The sequence below is a fragment of the Eptesicus fuscus genome, chromosome 7, assembly GCF_027574615.1.
Source record: "Eptesicus fuscus isolate TK198812 chromosome 7, DD_ASM_mEF_20220401, whole genome shotgun sequence".
Classification (NCBI taxonomy): Eukaryota; Metazoa; Chordata; class Mammalia; order Chiroptera; family Vespertilionidae; genus Eptesicus; species Eptesicus fuscus.
In genome coordinates this window covers 21,239,061-21,253,291 of record NC_072479.1, presented here as the reverse complement: position 1 = coordinate 21,253,291, position 14,231 = coordinate 21,239,061, and positions in this window count along the sequence as shown.

Sequence of the window (14,231 nt, the reverse complement as noted above, 5' to 3'; positions counted from 1 at the left end):
CTATTGTTCTTTAACTTCTCCCTTGTCCTCTGTAAATGTGAAATGTTGCCTTTTAGAATGTGCTGCTTTCTGTGAGCTCCAAGCATTTATCCCGAATTAACAGTTTTCACAGCTTAAGGTATAATTTATATACAGTAAAATTCACCAATTTTAACTGTGAATGAGTTTTAGAAAATGTATGGCAATGCAACTACCACCACAATCAGGGTTTAGAACACTTCCACCACCCCCAAATTTTCCTTGTGCCCCTTTGCAATCAATTTCCATCCCTACCCCCTGCCCCAGGAAACCACTGATGTGCTTACTGTCAAAATGAAATCATATACACCCCAGCTGGTTTGGCTCAGTGGATAGAGCATTGGCCTGCAGACTTAAGGGCCCCAGGTATGATTCCAGTCAAGGGCACATGCCCAGGTTGCAGGCTCAATCCCCAGTGGGGGGCGTGCAGGAAGTAGCCAATCAATGGTTCTCTCTCATCATTGATGTTTCTATCTCTCTCTCCCTCTCCCCTCCTATCTGATATCAATAAAAATATGTTTTAAAAAAATTGAATCATATAGAACATATATGGTGGGGGTTTTTAATCCTCACCTGGGAATATTTTTTCCATTGATCTTTAGAGAGTGGAAGGGAGGGAGAAGGGGGAGAGAGAGAGAGAAACATCAATGTGAAAGAGACACATCTACTGGTTGCCTCCCGCACATGCTGTGTATGTTGTCAGGAAAAGGTCAAAATACTGTTCTTAATCTGGATATCTAGTTATTTCAGCATGATTTATTGAAGATTACCCATTTCTTACCTTGGCAACTTAATCAAAACTCATTTAATCATGTAAGTGTAGTTCTATTTTTGGACTCTCAACTCTGTTCATTAATCCATGTCTATCTTTATATCATATCACACTGTCTTGATTATTGTAGCTTTTAAAGTAAGTCCTAAAATTAGATAGAATAAGTCCTCCAAACCCAGGAGTGGGAAGCGGGGGGGGGGGGGGGGCTGGAAGGAAGGGGGTAGGGGTGGGGAATGGGAGATATCTGTAATACTATCAACAATAAAAAATATATTTAAAAATAATTCCTCCAACTTTATCATTTTTAAAGACTGTTTTGGCCATTCTCAATTCTTTGAAGTTTTGCATTTTGAATAATGCTTTCATGTCTGAAAGATAGAGTATAAATAATGCTATCCAATTTTATAGACAAAGAAGCCACAGACAGAGAAACATCTGTAATCTGTCTGACTTCACGTTATGAGGTTGGGTTCCTGTCTCTTTGTGGTCACATCTCATTTTCCTACCGGAATGTCAGCTCCACAAGAGCAGGAACTGGGTATGTTTTCTTTACTCAGATTCCCCAGTACAACAGTTATGGTGGTAGGCTTTCAACAAATATTTGTTAAACAAAAGACGGAATTGTGTCCAAGAGAAATTGAGTGACTTAGCTCGTAAAAGTCAATAGCTGAACTGCCTCTAGAACTTCAGTTTCCAAACTCTTCATTAATATTGTTCCATCTTACAATCTGAGTGGAGGAGACAGAAAACAAGGGGAAAGGAGGGAAAAAAAAGTAAATGAAAAAGGATCCAGATAAGAGCATTATTAGAAGGATTTTTTAAAGGCTTTTGTTTTAATACATCTCAGCCTATAGCCTGCATCTTCCAACCACTGAATATTTACCAGTTTATTCTTTGTTTAAAATACTTTTAACATGCAGAGGAATACCGAGATGATTCACAGACCCAAAAACCACAGCCTAAGCAGGAGACAACCACATTTCCTTCCTGAGCATGGTGCTAAGAAAATCGAGAAAGGACACACAAAGCCAGGATGGATCCCTGGGGTCAGCAGCAGACAGACCCTGGCTGAACCATTCTGAGCTGATGGTCCTTCCAATTAGGAAAAATCTTCAGGGAGCAATATTTGGCAAGATCTTTCCGCCTTTCAATTTAATTCAGAGAGGACTTTCATCTTCTAAAAAATCCCTTAAACTGTACTCCTTGCTTTTAAACCTAGAATACTAGGTGTCAGAAAAAAAACAATAATAACCTGGTGTTAATCTGAGGAGGAAAGTAACTAGAGAACAGGATAAGGAATATAACTATCAAAATGTGGAAGTGGCTCAGACACCACAGCCTCTAATTCAGGTGGCATGTAATCTTCTTAAACAATGATTACAGGTACTAAGTGTGCATTTGGAGGGACTGAAATTGTCATTAATTACTCTGCAATATTCTGTCAACCAAATTCTTCCTTCAAGTAAATGCATGTGGCTTCCATTGAAATTGGTGGGTGTCACAGGTAGCTGAGAGGAGGCACTGCGAAGACTTTGACTTACAAACAACGACTCAGGAAGATTTCTACCAGAAGCAGTCAGCTATAGGAAAGAAATTAAATATCTTTATTTCAATGAGTCAAGAAACACTTGTTGAGTGTAGACTTTGTTCAGGGCAAGAGACAACAGGGCAAGATGCTAGGTACTGCTGGGGTAACCCAAGGTGAGACGTAGACAGCGGGCCTCGACCTGCTCTTGCACCTTCAGGTGAGAGTCCTGACCAACATTTCTTGCTTCTTGTTCATTCCCCTCAGTTTTCATTTTATTATATTTTTAAAATTTCTTTTATTATTCTTATTTTTTAAAAATATTTTTATTGATTTCAGAGAGGAAGGGAGAGGGAGAGAAAGATAGAAACATCAATGATGAGAGAGAATCATTGATTGGCTGCCTCCTGCACACCCCCTACTGGGGATTGAGCCCACAACCCAAGCATGTGCCCTTGACAGGAATGGAACCGGGGACCCTTCAGTCCGCAGGCTGATGCTCTATCCACTGAGCCAAATCGGTCAGAGCAGTTTTCAGTCTAGATGTCACTTTTTTCTGAGGATGAGATTAGGTCTTTCTGGTATAAGATGCATCATATTTGTAATTACTTGTTAATGCCTGTTTTCTCCTCCAGAGAGGGGCCATGTTCATGTTATCCTGACAGTCTATGCATGTCTTAATGAGAACACGGTTCTGGAGCCAGCAGTCTCTGTTCAATTCTCAGCTCTGTCATTCACTCTCTGAGTGATTTGGCACAAATCACTTATGCTTTTGAAGCTTTGGCACCTCCATCAGTTAAGACAGAGATAGTAATTCTGCAGTAAATACCTAATAGAGCTATTCATAGAGCTATCTGAAGATTAAATGAGGTCAAGTCACTAATGACCTGGCCCATATTAAGCCCTCCATCAAAATGAGAAACACACACACACACACACACACACACACACACACACACATACACACACACACAAAAAAAAAAAACAAAAAAAAACTGAGGGGGGAGGATGAGAAGAGATAAACCAAAGAAGTTATATATTTACTAGAAACCCATCGCACGAAGTTTCATGCAAAAGACCTTCCTTCACCTGGCTGCTGGCACCAGTTTTCCGCCAGCACCAGTTTTCCTCTGGCCACTCGCTGATCGGAGTGCTGTTTCCTCTGGCCACCCACCGATCGGAGCGCCTCCCAGATCGGCCACCCTGAGTTCCTCCAGCGCGGTGGTGGAGGAACTCTGGGTGGCTGATCGCGCTGGCGGGAGGCACTCCAATCGGCGGGTGGCCAGAGAAAAACTGGTGCTGGCAGAAAACTGGTGCGGGCAGCCACACAATCAGCCACCCCAAGTTCCGCCACCAGCGCCTTCCGCTGGCCCCATGGGTCCTTCCGCAGCTCCGGCTGTTGGGGCCGGCAGGAGGAACAGGGGGCAGGGACTCGTGAGTCAGCCCAATCGGCCACCCCGAGTCCCGCCCTCAGCCTCCCAACGGCCCAATCGTGGGCGTAGCGGAGTGATGGTAATTTGCATATTACCATTTTATTAAGTACTAGTAGCCCGTTTGCACGAAGATTCGTGCAATAGACCTTCATTCACCTGGCTGCCTGCACCGGTTTTCTGCCAGCACCAGGGACCCAGGCCTTGGCTGTGGCCACCACCTTCTGCCTTCTTTCAGGGTCCGAGCTTGGCCCTGGGCGGTGGCCTTGGGCTCCACCGCACCCCAGCATCCCTGCGACCCCATCGCAGGAGCGAGCCGACCCCCCAGGTCAGCTCGCTCCTGTGATCGGAGCAGGCGCGTCCCTGCAACGGTTTCCTGGTGGGCGTGGTTGATGGGCATGGCTTGGTTGGTGGGCGTGGCTTGGGCGTAGCGAAGGTGCGGTCAATTTGCATATTTGTCTATTATAAGGTAAGATGATGATATGCATAGCCCATGGACATGGGCAATAAGGTTGTGAAGACCTGGGGGGTGGGGAGGGGTGGGTAAGGACTGGAATGAGGGGGGTAAAGGGGAGGTGGGAGATATCTGTAATACTATAAACAATAAAAAATATATTTAAAATAAAAATAAAGTTGACCTCACAGAGTTCCCTTGATTTTGGACTTCCCAGGCTCCTAACTGTGATAAATAAATTTTTGTTGTTTATAAACAAACAAACAAATAAAAAATAAATAAAACATCAGTAGTTAAATGAGGCTTATCTCTTTAATTAATAAATAGAGACAATGGTTGCCATTCTCTGGCTATTAAAATGACAATACAAAATACATAATAATAGCTACTATTGAGAGCTTATTGTGGGGCAGGAGCTATGTTAAATGCTTTGCATATAACTAGCAAATTTAGGAGAAAAAAAACATCAAATCATCAACAACAACCTGATCTTTTAGCCTCTTCTCTCTGGGCATATCATTATTTTTAGGGACATAAGACCATCAAATCAGTCTATGGGTTGGTGACATATGACTGGCTGTTTTGGTCAGTTTTAGGAAATAAAGAGCATGGTCAAAGAATCAATTGAGGAAACACAAAAGGGCTACCTAATTCAAGGATTTGGGCAGGGTTAAGAAAACGGGAGGGATTGAGTTTCTCACTGTGACTAACAATCATGGGGAGCTGTTACCTCCCTTAGACTTGAATGTGAAGGAAAGAAACGGTGCTTCAGGGCCATGAGGCCTATGGCCTAGGGAGTAGTGCTGCCCTGCAGAAGCTGGGGGGGTAGATGGAGGTTTGGGCCACTGCCAAATCCATAGCGAGGCAGGGAGCAGGAGGAATACCCCACTGCTCTCTTCCTACCTTCTGATCGGCTGCTGCTGCCTCCAAATGGCCAAGCCAGAGAGTAACACAGCCTACAATTACCTTGTCCTGGAGCAGAGAACAGAGCAGAGAACAGGGCAGAGAATGGACCTATCCAGAAGAACAAGCAGAATAACCTGCATGGACCCAGTGACCACCTCTAGTCAAACTTAAATAAATTCATGTTGCCTACATTCAGAACACTAGAGGAAATGAAATATCTAGACAGTGAAATTAGACAAAACTGCAGAGCTATTGCTATGCTAAAAATAAAGGCAGGCTTTTTTTTCTTGTTACAGTTAATGAAGATGCAGAACACTAAGGGGCTTCAGATAATAATCCATTATTCCTCCTTCTCGGCCTTCAGTGAAAGATGAATGCTCACATAGTTAGGCTCCATGTATGAATATGAACCAATTATTATATTTAGTTGAATTTAAGAACCCTTTGCTAATGAATTTGAATCATGACAGCAAATCATCCCTCCCTTTACATTATTCCAATATCAACTAATTAAGATTTGGGCATCTTCTGTTTCTTCATTGAAGCACCATTCTACTGGAAGATATCTTTTTTAAATTTTAATGTTTTATTGGGGTGAAATAAACATAATGTAAAATTTACTGTACACTTTAAGTGTACAGCTCAGTAATGTTTATATTGACATTTTTGTGAAACAGAACTCCAGAAATATTTCATCTTGCAAGTCTGAAACTCTGTACTCATCAAACAACTCCCTGTTCCTCCCTCCCCAGCCCTTAGCAACCACCATCTACTTTCTGTTTCTATAAATTTGAAAGTACCTCACACAAGTGGAAGCATACAGTATTTATCTTTCTGTGACTGACTTATTTCATTCAGCATAATGTCCTCAAGGTTCATCTATGTTGTAGCGTGCGTCAGAATTTCCTTCCTATTTAAGGCTGAGTAATTTTTTATTGTATATGTACACCACCTTTCGTCCATCCATCTGTCAACAAACACTTGGACTCCTTTCACCCCTTGGGTATTGTGAGCATAATTGTACAAATACCCACTCAAGTCCTTAATTTAAGTTCTTTTTTTTTTTTTAAATATATTTTATTGATTTTTTACAGAGAGGAAGGGAGAGGGATAGAGAGCTAGAAACACGATGAGAGAGAAACATCAGCTGCCTCCTGCACGTCCCCTGCTGGGGATGTGCCCGCAACTAAGGTACATGCCCTTGACCGGAATCGAACCTGGGACCTTTCAGTCTGCAGGCCTACGCTCTATCCATTGAGCCAAACCAGTTTTGGCTTAATTTAAGTTCTTTTGGGTACGTATGAAGCAGTAGAATTGCTCAACTATATGATAATTCTATACTTTATTTTTTGAGAAACCATCATACTATTTTCCATAACTGCCTCATCATTTTGCATTCCCACCAACAATCAATTCAAAAGGCTTCCAATTTCTTTTCTTGTTTTTAATCCTCACTCAAGGATATGTTTCTATTGATTTTTAGAGAGAGAGGAAGAGAGAGGGAGAGAAAGAGAAAGGGAGAGAGAGAGAGGAAAAGAGAGAAAAGAATCACCGATGTGAGATAAAAACATCTATAGGTTGCCTCCAGTACTGCCTGACTGGGGATTAAACCAGCAACCTGGGTATGTGCCCTGACCTGTAACTGAACCCATGGCATGGAACAACACTCCAACCAACAGGCCAGAGCTCTAGTTTCTTCACATCCTTGCCAACACGTTATTTTCTGAGTTGTTTTTTGTTTTTAATTGTTTTTGTTTTGTTTGTTTTTTTAGTAATAGACATGATAATAGGTATGAAGTGGTATCTCATTGTAGTTTAGGTTTGCATTTTCCTAATGATTAGTGATGTTAAGCATCTTTTTATGTGCTTATTGGCCATTTGTATATCTTCTTTGGAGAAACATATATTCAAATCCTTTGTCTATTTTTTAAATTGGTTTGGTTTTCCATGTTGCTAAATTGCAGAGTTCTTTTATATTGGATATTAATTGCTTAACATATGTGAGATTTGCAAATATTTTCCTTTAGTCCATAGATTGCCTTTTCATTCTGCTGATAGTGTCCTTTGCACAAAAGCTTGTTTGTTTTTATTTTGATGAACTACAATTTGTGTAATTTTTTCTGGAAGATATATTTTAATATAGGCTTTGCATGACTAAAACTTTTTGGCAGGGCTCAGAGTAGTTGTGGTTGTGGTAGAGCAGAGCAAAAAGAACAAAAACTTAAGTTTCATAACTCATAAAACTGACCTAACAGATCCGTATGCTTTGGATAATCCCAGCATTTAAATTTTTCCTCTTGGCAGTTGAGGAGTATAGGTCTCTCCTCATCCCCCCTCCTCCTTTGAATGCTATAGAATCCTGCTTGGAGATGCCCGCTGGGAGTCACATGAAAAATACTCTTTCACTTGCAAGTGATAGTACCCAACCTAATTGTCCCAAGCAAAGTAAAATTTAACTTGCTCAAAATTCTTTGGCTCACATAACTGAAAAGACCAAGGAGAGACATTCTGTCTCCAGGTTCTTAAGCAAAGCCAAGCTCTGCTCTCCTCTGGGTTGACTCCATTCTCAAGTAGTACTTCTCCTTATGATGACAACACAGTGTCCATCAGCTCTTGAGTTACTTCTCACCATCTCAGCCCCTCCACGAAGAAGACAGATTCTCTTTTCCTTATGGTTCAAAGGCAAGTTCCTGTGTGATCTTTCATATTTAAACTGACTATATTGTTTGGCCAGTGGCTGAGAAAACATTGGTGGGTGACCTGAAGCATATTCCTTGTTGAACAGGTGTGTTCTCTGATGAGCAATTATGGTCAATATTGACACTTGTTACTTCTGTGGATTTATTTCTTCCATAATTACTTGTTTCCACTTGTAGATGGATGAACTACTCAAGTTGATGGTACATTATCCAGGGGCCACATAATGAGCAGTCCTACTCATAAGATGCAAGGGACCAGTGGGCTGAGAGTAATAGAAAGAAAAAGCCACAGAAACCATTGGTTTGGGGCATAAGTCACTGTCTCATGTAGTATTTTAAAATAAATGGGATCAGTTCCAGCAATCACCAAACTGCCTGTTTTGTAAAAACATGGCAATGTGATAGAGCACTGATTATGAAATTGAAGACCTAAGTTTGAGTCCTGGACTCTCCACATAGCTACCATTGCCTTGGACAATGCTAAGGCCTGTGTTTTATTCCCCATAAATTCCTATGTTGAAGCCCTAACACCCATTATGAAGGTATTTGGAAATGAGACCTTGGAGAGGTAATTATGTTTAGGGAGGCAGGGGCATGGAGGGATTGAGCAAAAAGAAAAGAAAAGAAAAGAAAAGAAAAGAAAAGAAAGAAAAGAAAAGAAAAGAAAAGAAAAGATCTCATGGGCATGAACAACAGTGTGGGGATTGCAGGGGTGGGAGAGATGGGTAGATGTGGAAGAGGGTATAGGGGTATAAATGGTGATGGGGAAAAATAAAACAAAATAAAATTTTATAATTAATTACTTTAATTTAAAAAAGAAGAAAAAAACACCAGAGCGCGTTCTCGTGCGCTCGCTCTCTCTCTCTCTCTCTCTCTCTCTCTCTCTCTCTCTCTCTCTCTCTCTCCCTCTGAACCATGTGAGGACACAGCACAAAGATAGCCATCTGCAAGCCAGGAAGAGAGCTATTACCAGACTGTAACCATGCTGGCACCCAAAACTGTGGGAAATAAATTTCTGTAGTTTAGGCCATGCAGTCAGTGATATCTTGTTATGGCAGCCTGAGCAGACTAAGAGCAGTTGCTTAACATCTCTGAGCCTTGGGTGTCTGATCTATGAAAAGTGTGGGAATGGGATGCTGAACACCAGCGAGGCTGAAGAGTTGCATAGGATTAGTATATGTGCAGGTAATGTGAGGGAAAATGCAGTGATTAGAAGAAAAATACCCATTCTTCTGCTTTCTGACATCCATCCAACCAAACAGAAGAAGGTGAAGGCAGAAGAGAACTATTTTCAGTCTGCAAAATATTAGAAACAGAAATAAAAATACTCTGGGGCATATGAACCAATGATCTGGACTCTAAGCAGAACTTATAGTTTCTTTAAAGCATACTTTTTTAAGTTCCTTTACAGAGATCTGAAAGTTGAGAGACTACTCAAATCTTTCACTTTCTCTCTCAAAATGCCAGGCTCAAATGTTAACTCCTCATACCACCACATCACTTTCTACTTGTCCTCCACCAGTCAGTTTTAAAGACAGCATATTCCTACCTCAGGGCCTTTGCACTTGCTGTTCCCTGTACCTGGGACACTGTTTCTCCAGAGAGCTGTATGGCTCACCCCTCCCTTCATTCAAGTCCCTGCGGAGTTGTCACCTTAGTTTAGGAGATTCTCCAATTATCCCATCTAAAATAGCCTCTTCTCACCCCATAACTCTTTTTTTAAATTTTAAATTTTCATTTTTTTTACTTTCAGTACATTAAATTTATTTATAAGAACATTCTAAAAAATGTACAATTTTTCCTTTTTAACAAAGTGTAATAAAACATAAAGCCCCCAAAACAATTCTTGACACTTACATTTCAAAATCAAATTAGCAGGATATTTAATATTTACAAAACTATATTTTAAAAAATATTTATAAAGTTACACGCAATCTTGTAGAATTGACATGAAAGAATGGCTCAAGAATGGGAGACTTTTCCTGCATTCCTAAAAAGAAAATGTGTTCAATAGGAGCTTTGACGATTCTTAAGTACGAGGTCTTCAGTTTCAGTACCAAAGCCTTTGTCTTTGTGCATGTAAAAACTTATGCATGTGAGAGGCTTGTTACAATACCCGACCGGCACTCCCCTCCCTCCACTGACAGTGTAGTAACATTGACCTTTGGCCTCAACCAGCACAGTATTTAGTTTTGTGAATGTTGATTAAAGATATTTTCTTTCATAACCTTTGGACTTATTAATAATTGAGCGTCTTCAGAACCCATGGCTTTAAATGTCACCTGACTCATTTTTTGGGAGTCATCTGCACTTTGGAGAGGATGCCAATGGGATCAGGTTCCACAGGCCCATCTTCTGAGATGCCACCCGATAACTCTTTATCTGCCTTTTAAATAATACTCATCCCTACCTGACATTTTGTACATTAACTTATTCTTATCCCTCTTCCCCAGTAGGATGTGAGTACCATGAGGGCACAGATGTTTCTTTGGTCACTGCTATGTCTCCAGCACATAGAACACTGCCTGGTACACAGAAATTGCTCAATAAATGGTCAGTATGAAATGAACAAATCTCACTCTTCTTTTCTCATTGTCATACACGTAACAGTGTTGTTTTTATGCAGGGTACTCTCCTGTGGGGGAATATACAGATCATGGCAAATTTTAAAATTAATTTTCTGGCAAGTTTAATAAATCAGGCCATTATGCTTTAGATGGGAATGCGGAGTGGAATTCAGAAACGTTTTACAAATGTGTGAGTGATAAAATCAGCCTTTCAAAGTTCACAAAGCTCTTCTAAGGGGAAATATAGCTATACCTTATAAGAAAATATAGCAAATAAAAGTAAATTTTTAAACTACATTTTGCAAAAATAACTTTGATTTTTTTTTCTAGATTTGTTCTCTGTAGGTAATATCATAAGTCGATTTGTTTTTCATTCTTTGCAACTCAATTTAGATACAACTTTCCTGTTAAAAACTTCCTCATGAATCCCTCAAATTGAGGTTATGCGCCTCTCCTTATGTGCCATCATGGGACCCCAAACTTACCCTACTAAGGCTCTTAACACCATGTATTGTAGTTGCCTATTTACTTATCTATATCCCTGGCCTCCTCTTCCCCACCAGTCCCCACAGCCCCAGACCCCACTGTCATCTCCCCCCACCCCCGCCTCCCCAGCACAGATAGTGCAAGCACAAGCTCATGTCTACTTTTTGACCATTTTAAGTCCAGCACATCATGTGTGAATAAATACTCATTAAATCAATGAATGATATGTTCCATTTAAGAATAAACACACAGAAATCATTGTTTAAGATAGAAGAATTATAACATACAGATTTCTGATAAAGAATAAAAATGGTGGTGTGAACTTTCAGGCACAACTTTGTTCTGGGGCCTGTGGTTTGGTAATCATGTCTGTCAGTTCTGGGAAACCATCTTAGTTCCCTTGCCCCTCCTGTGTTACAAAGTTGCCCACAAATAAAATATAAAAGAAAATGAGTGTTGTATTAGTGAGCACACATGCCAAACAAAACTTACAGTGTAGACCAGGGAGATGGGAACATTCTTGGAAGCCATCAGTAACTCACATCTCAAATTCAGGGAAAAAGAAATTTAAAAAAAAACACAAAAAACTGAAAAAGCCATAAAGGCACAGCGCATAAGCACTGCAATCATTAGTAATTGCCACCACTGTGAATATCAGCAAGTCACTCACTACAGGATGTTGCTTTGACAAGGCAGCTTCAGGTTAGATACAGTTTCCAGTATTATAATTATCTCCCCTTTCTCTCCCATTCTAGAAAGCATAGCAAAAGCAGTAAGCAAGAATAGTATTATGATAGGAGTAACCTTGAGTCCTTATTAACTTATACAGAAATATAAATCCTGCCGAAACCGGTTTGGCTCAGTGGATAGAGCGTCAGCCTGCGGACTGAAGGGTCCCGGGTTCGATTCCGGTCAAGGGCATGTACCTTGGTTGCGGGCACATCCCCAGTGGGGGTTGTGCAGGAGGCAGCTGATCGATGTTTCTCTATCATCGATGTTTCTAACTGTCTATCCCTCTCTCTTCCTCTCTGTAAAAAATCAATAAAATATATTTAAAAATATATATATATAAATCCTTCACATACTTGGCGTTTTAATTACTAGTAGTAACAAATCATTTGCACTGGACCTCACAGGTGATGACATCAATCATGGCATGGGAAACGCAGATCTAGAGCTGTAGCTATCCAAATTTTTTGACTCGGGTCAGCGTAGGCAGGGCAAAAGTTCCTGTGGTCCACATATTCCAGCAATTCCACTTTCCAATTAAAAAAAACCCTCAGTAATAACAAAGACTACAAAACTAAAAATTTGAAAATATTAGTTAAATCAAGAATAGCAGCAATTGAAAATCATGATCAACTCAAGGTAGAATCTGCAATGCACTGATAACAAAGACCCGTCCTCCATATAATGTTAAAGTCCAGCTATTTGCCTGCATTTGTGCACATGTACACATGCGATGGGAGTTTTGCAGTGTTGACTAGTATTGCATAGGAGTGAGCATCTGAGAGGAATACTCAACATACTCTAGAATTCTCTAGTGGAATATTTAACAAAACAAAAAATTATGAGTACCTGATTTTAGAAACCTTTAAAAATGCACAGATTTTCTAGAAAGTAGGCCAAAGTATGTAATAGTGAAATCCAGGAACTCCAAAATAGAAGGTCTTGCATTGTCTGATTAATTCATTTGATGTTCATCAGGTGGGTCCTTTCAGACCTTAAGTGACCATGCATTTTACCTTGGGAAACATTGCAGTAAGACAGTCACCTAATCAACTGTTAATTTTAGCTTCCAGTATGGCCTAACACAGCTGACTGTTTGTTAGAAGGCTATCAATATATATATAAAAGCCTAAGTGACCGTTAGGATCGATAGACCAGTCGACTGATCACTATGATGTGCACTGACCACCAGGGGGCAGATGCTTAGTGCAGGAGCTGCCCCCTGGTGGTCAGTGTGCTCCCACAGCCAACCTCCCATGGCTGGCCAACCTCCCATGGTCCCTCCCTCCAGCTGGCCAGCCCCAATTGACCCCTATTGGGGCTGGGCGAGATGGCCCCCATCAGCCCTGATCACCAGCCAGGCTGAGGGACCCCACCCATGCATGAATTCGTGCACTGGGCCTCTAATAAAAATATAAACAGTCCTGAAGAGCTTACAGTCTACTAGGTTCTCAATAAATAGAGATCACATTCATGATCAAAAAGACATTTATGACTAGTATTGTTGGAAAGAATGAAATATTTCTTGTACAGTGTTTAGAATAAATACAATCCTTTTAATACTCTGGTCTCAATATTTGCTTTACTGTATCAAAAACCCAATGACCTGTATCAGCAAGTCACCCATAAACAAGATAAGTTGCAATAGGAGCAGTGTCTTGGAGACCAGATATAAGTCTGTGGTAATAAAACAGACCCAAAGTCTGGGTTTTCAGTTTATTTATTTTTTATGGGTTTTCAGTTTATTTAATACAAGTGTGAATAAGCATGAACCATAATTCCATAATACGTGAGCTCAAGGCTTGGAAATACGTGCATTGGTTAAAACGTAACTGTAAAACACTACGCTATGAGACTTGACTCAGCTTTTTAAATCTTTTACACCTGCTCAAAAATAGCTTCCATAAAAGAAAATCAGATACGTGAATAATTCACAGCACAAATGCTCTTGTGTAGGTGGAAGCTAAGTGGTGTTTGCCTTTGTCTCATTTTATATGGTGAAATCTGCAATTATAACATAGACTAGAGGCCCGGTGCACGAAATTCGTGCACTGGTGGGAGGGGGGGTAGGGGGGGTGTGCCCCTCAGCCCAATCTGCACGCTCTTCAATCTGGGACCCCTCAGGGGATGTCCAACTTCCAGCAGTCGGACATCCCTCTCACAATCCGGAACCGCTGGCTCCTAACCACTCACCTGCCTGCCTGCCTGATTGTCCCTAACCCCACTGCCTGCCTGCCTGCTCGCCCCTACCTTGATCTCCTGCCAGCCTGATTGCCCCTACCTTGCCCTCCCCTATCAGCCTGATCACCCCAAACTGCCTGTGCCTTGGCCCCCCGTCTGGCCTCCCTCTGGAGGCACCACCCCCATAACCCCAATGCTGCTGCCACTGCAGCTGGTTATGGCTGCCTGAGCCTTGGCCTTTGGAGCCACTGCGGCTTTGTCTGGAAAGATGTCCGGAAGACAACCACTCTAATTAGCATATTACCCTTTTATTAGTATAGATTTGGGGACCATTACAACCACGCAGAACTTGAAGAAAACACATGGCCCTGGTCAGTTTGGCTTAATGGAGAGAGCATCGGCCTGTGGACTGAAGAGTCCAGGTTTGATTCTGATCAGGGGCACACATGCCTGGGTTTCGGGCT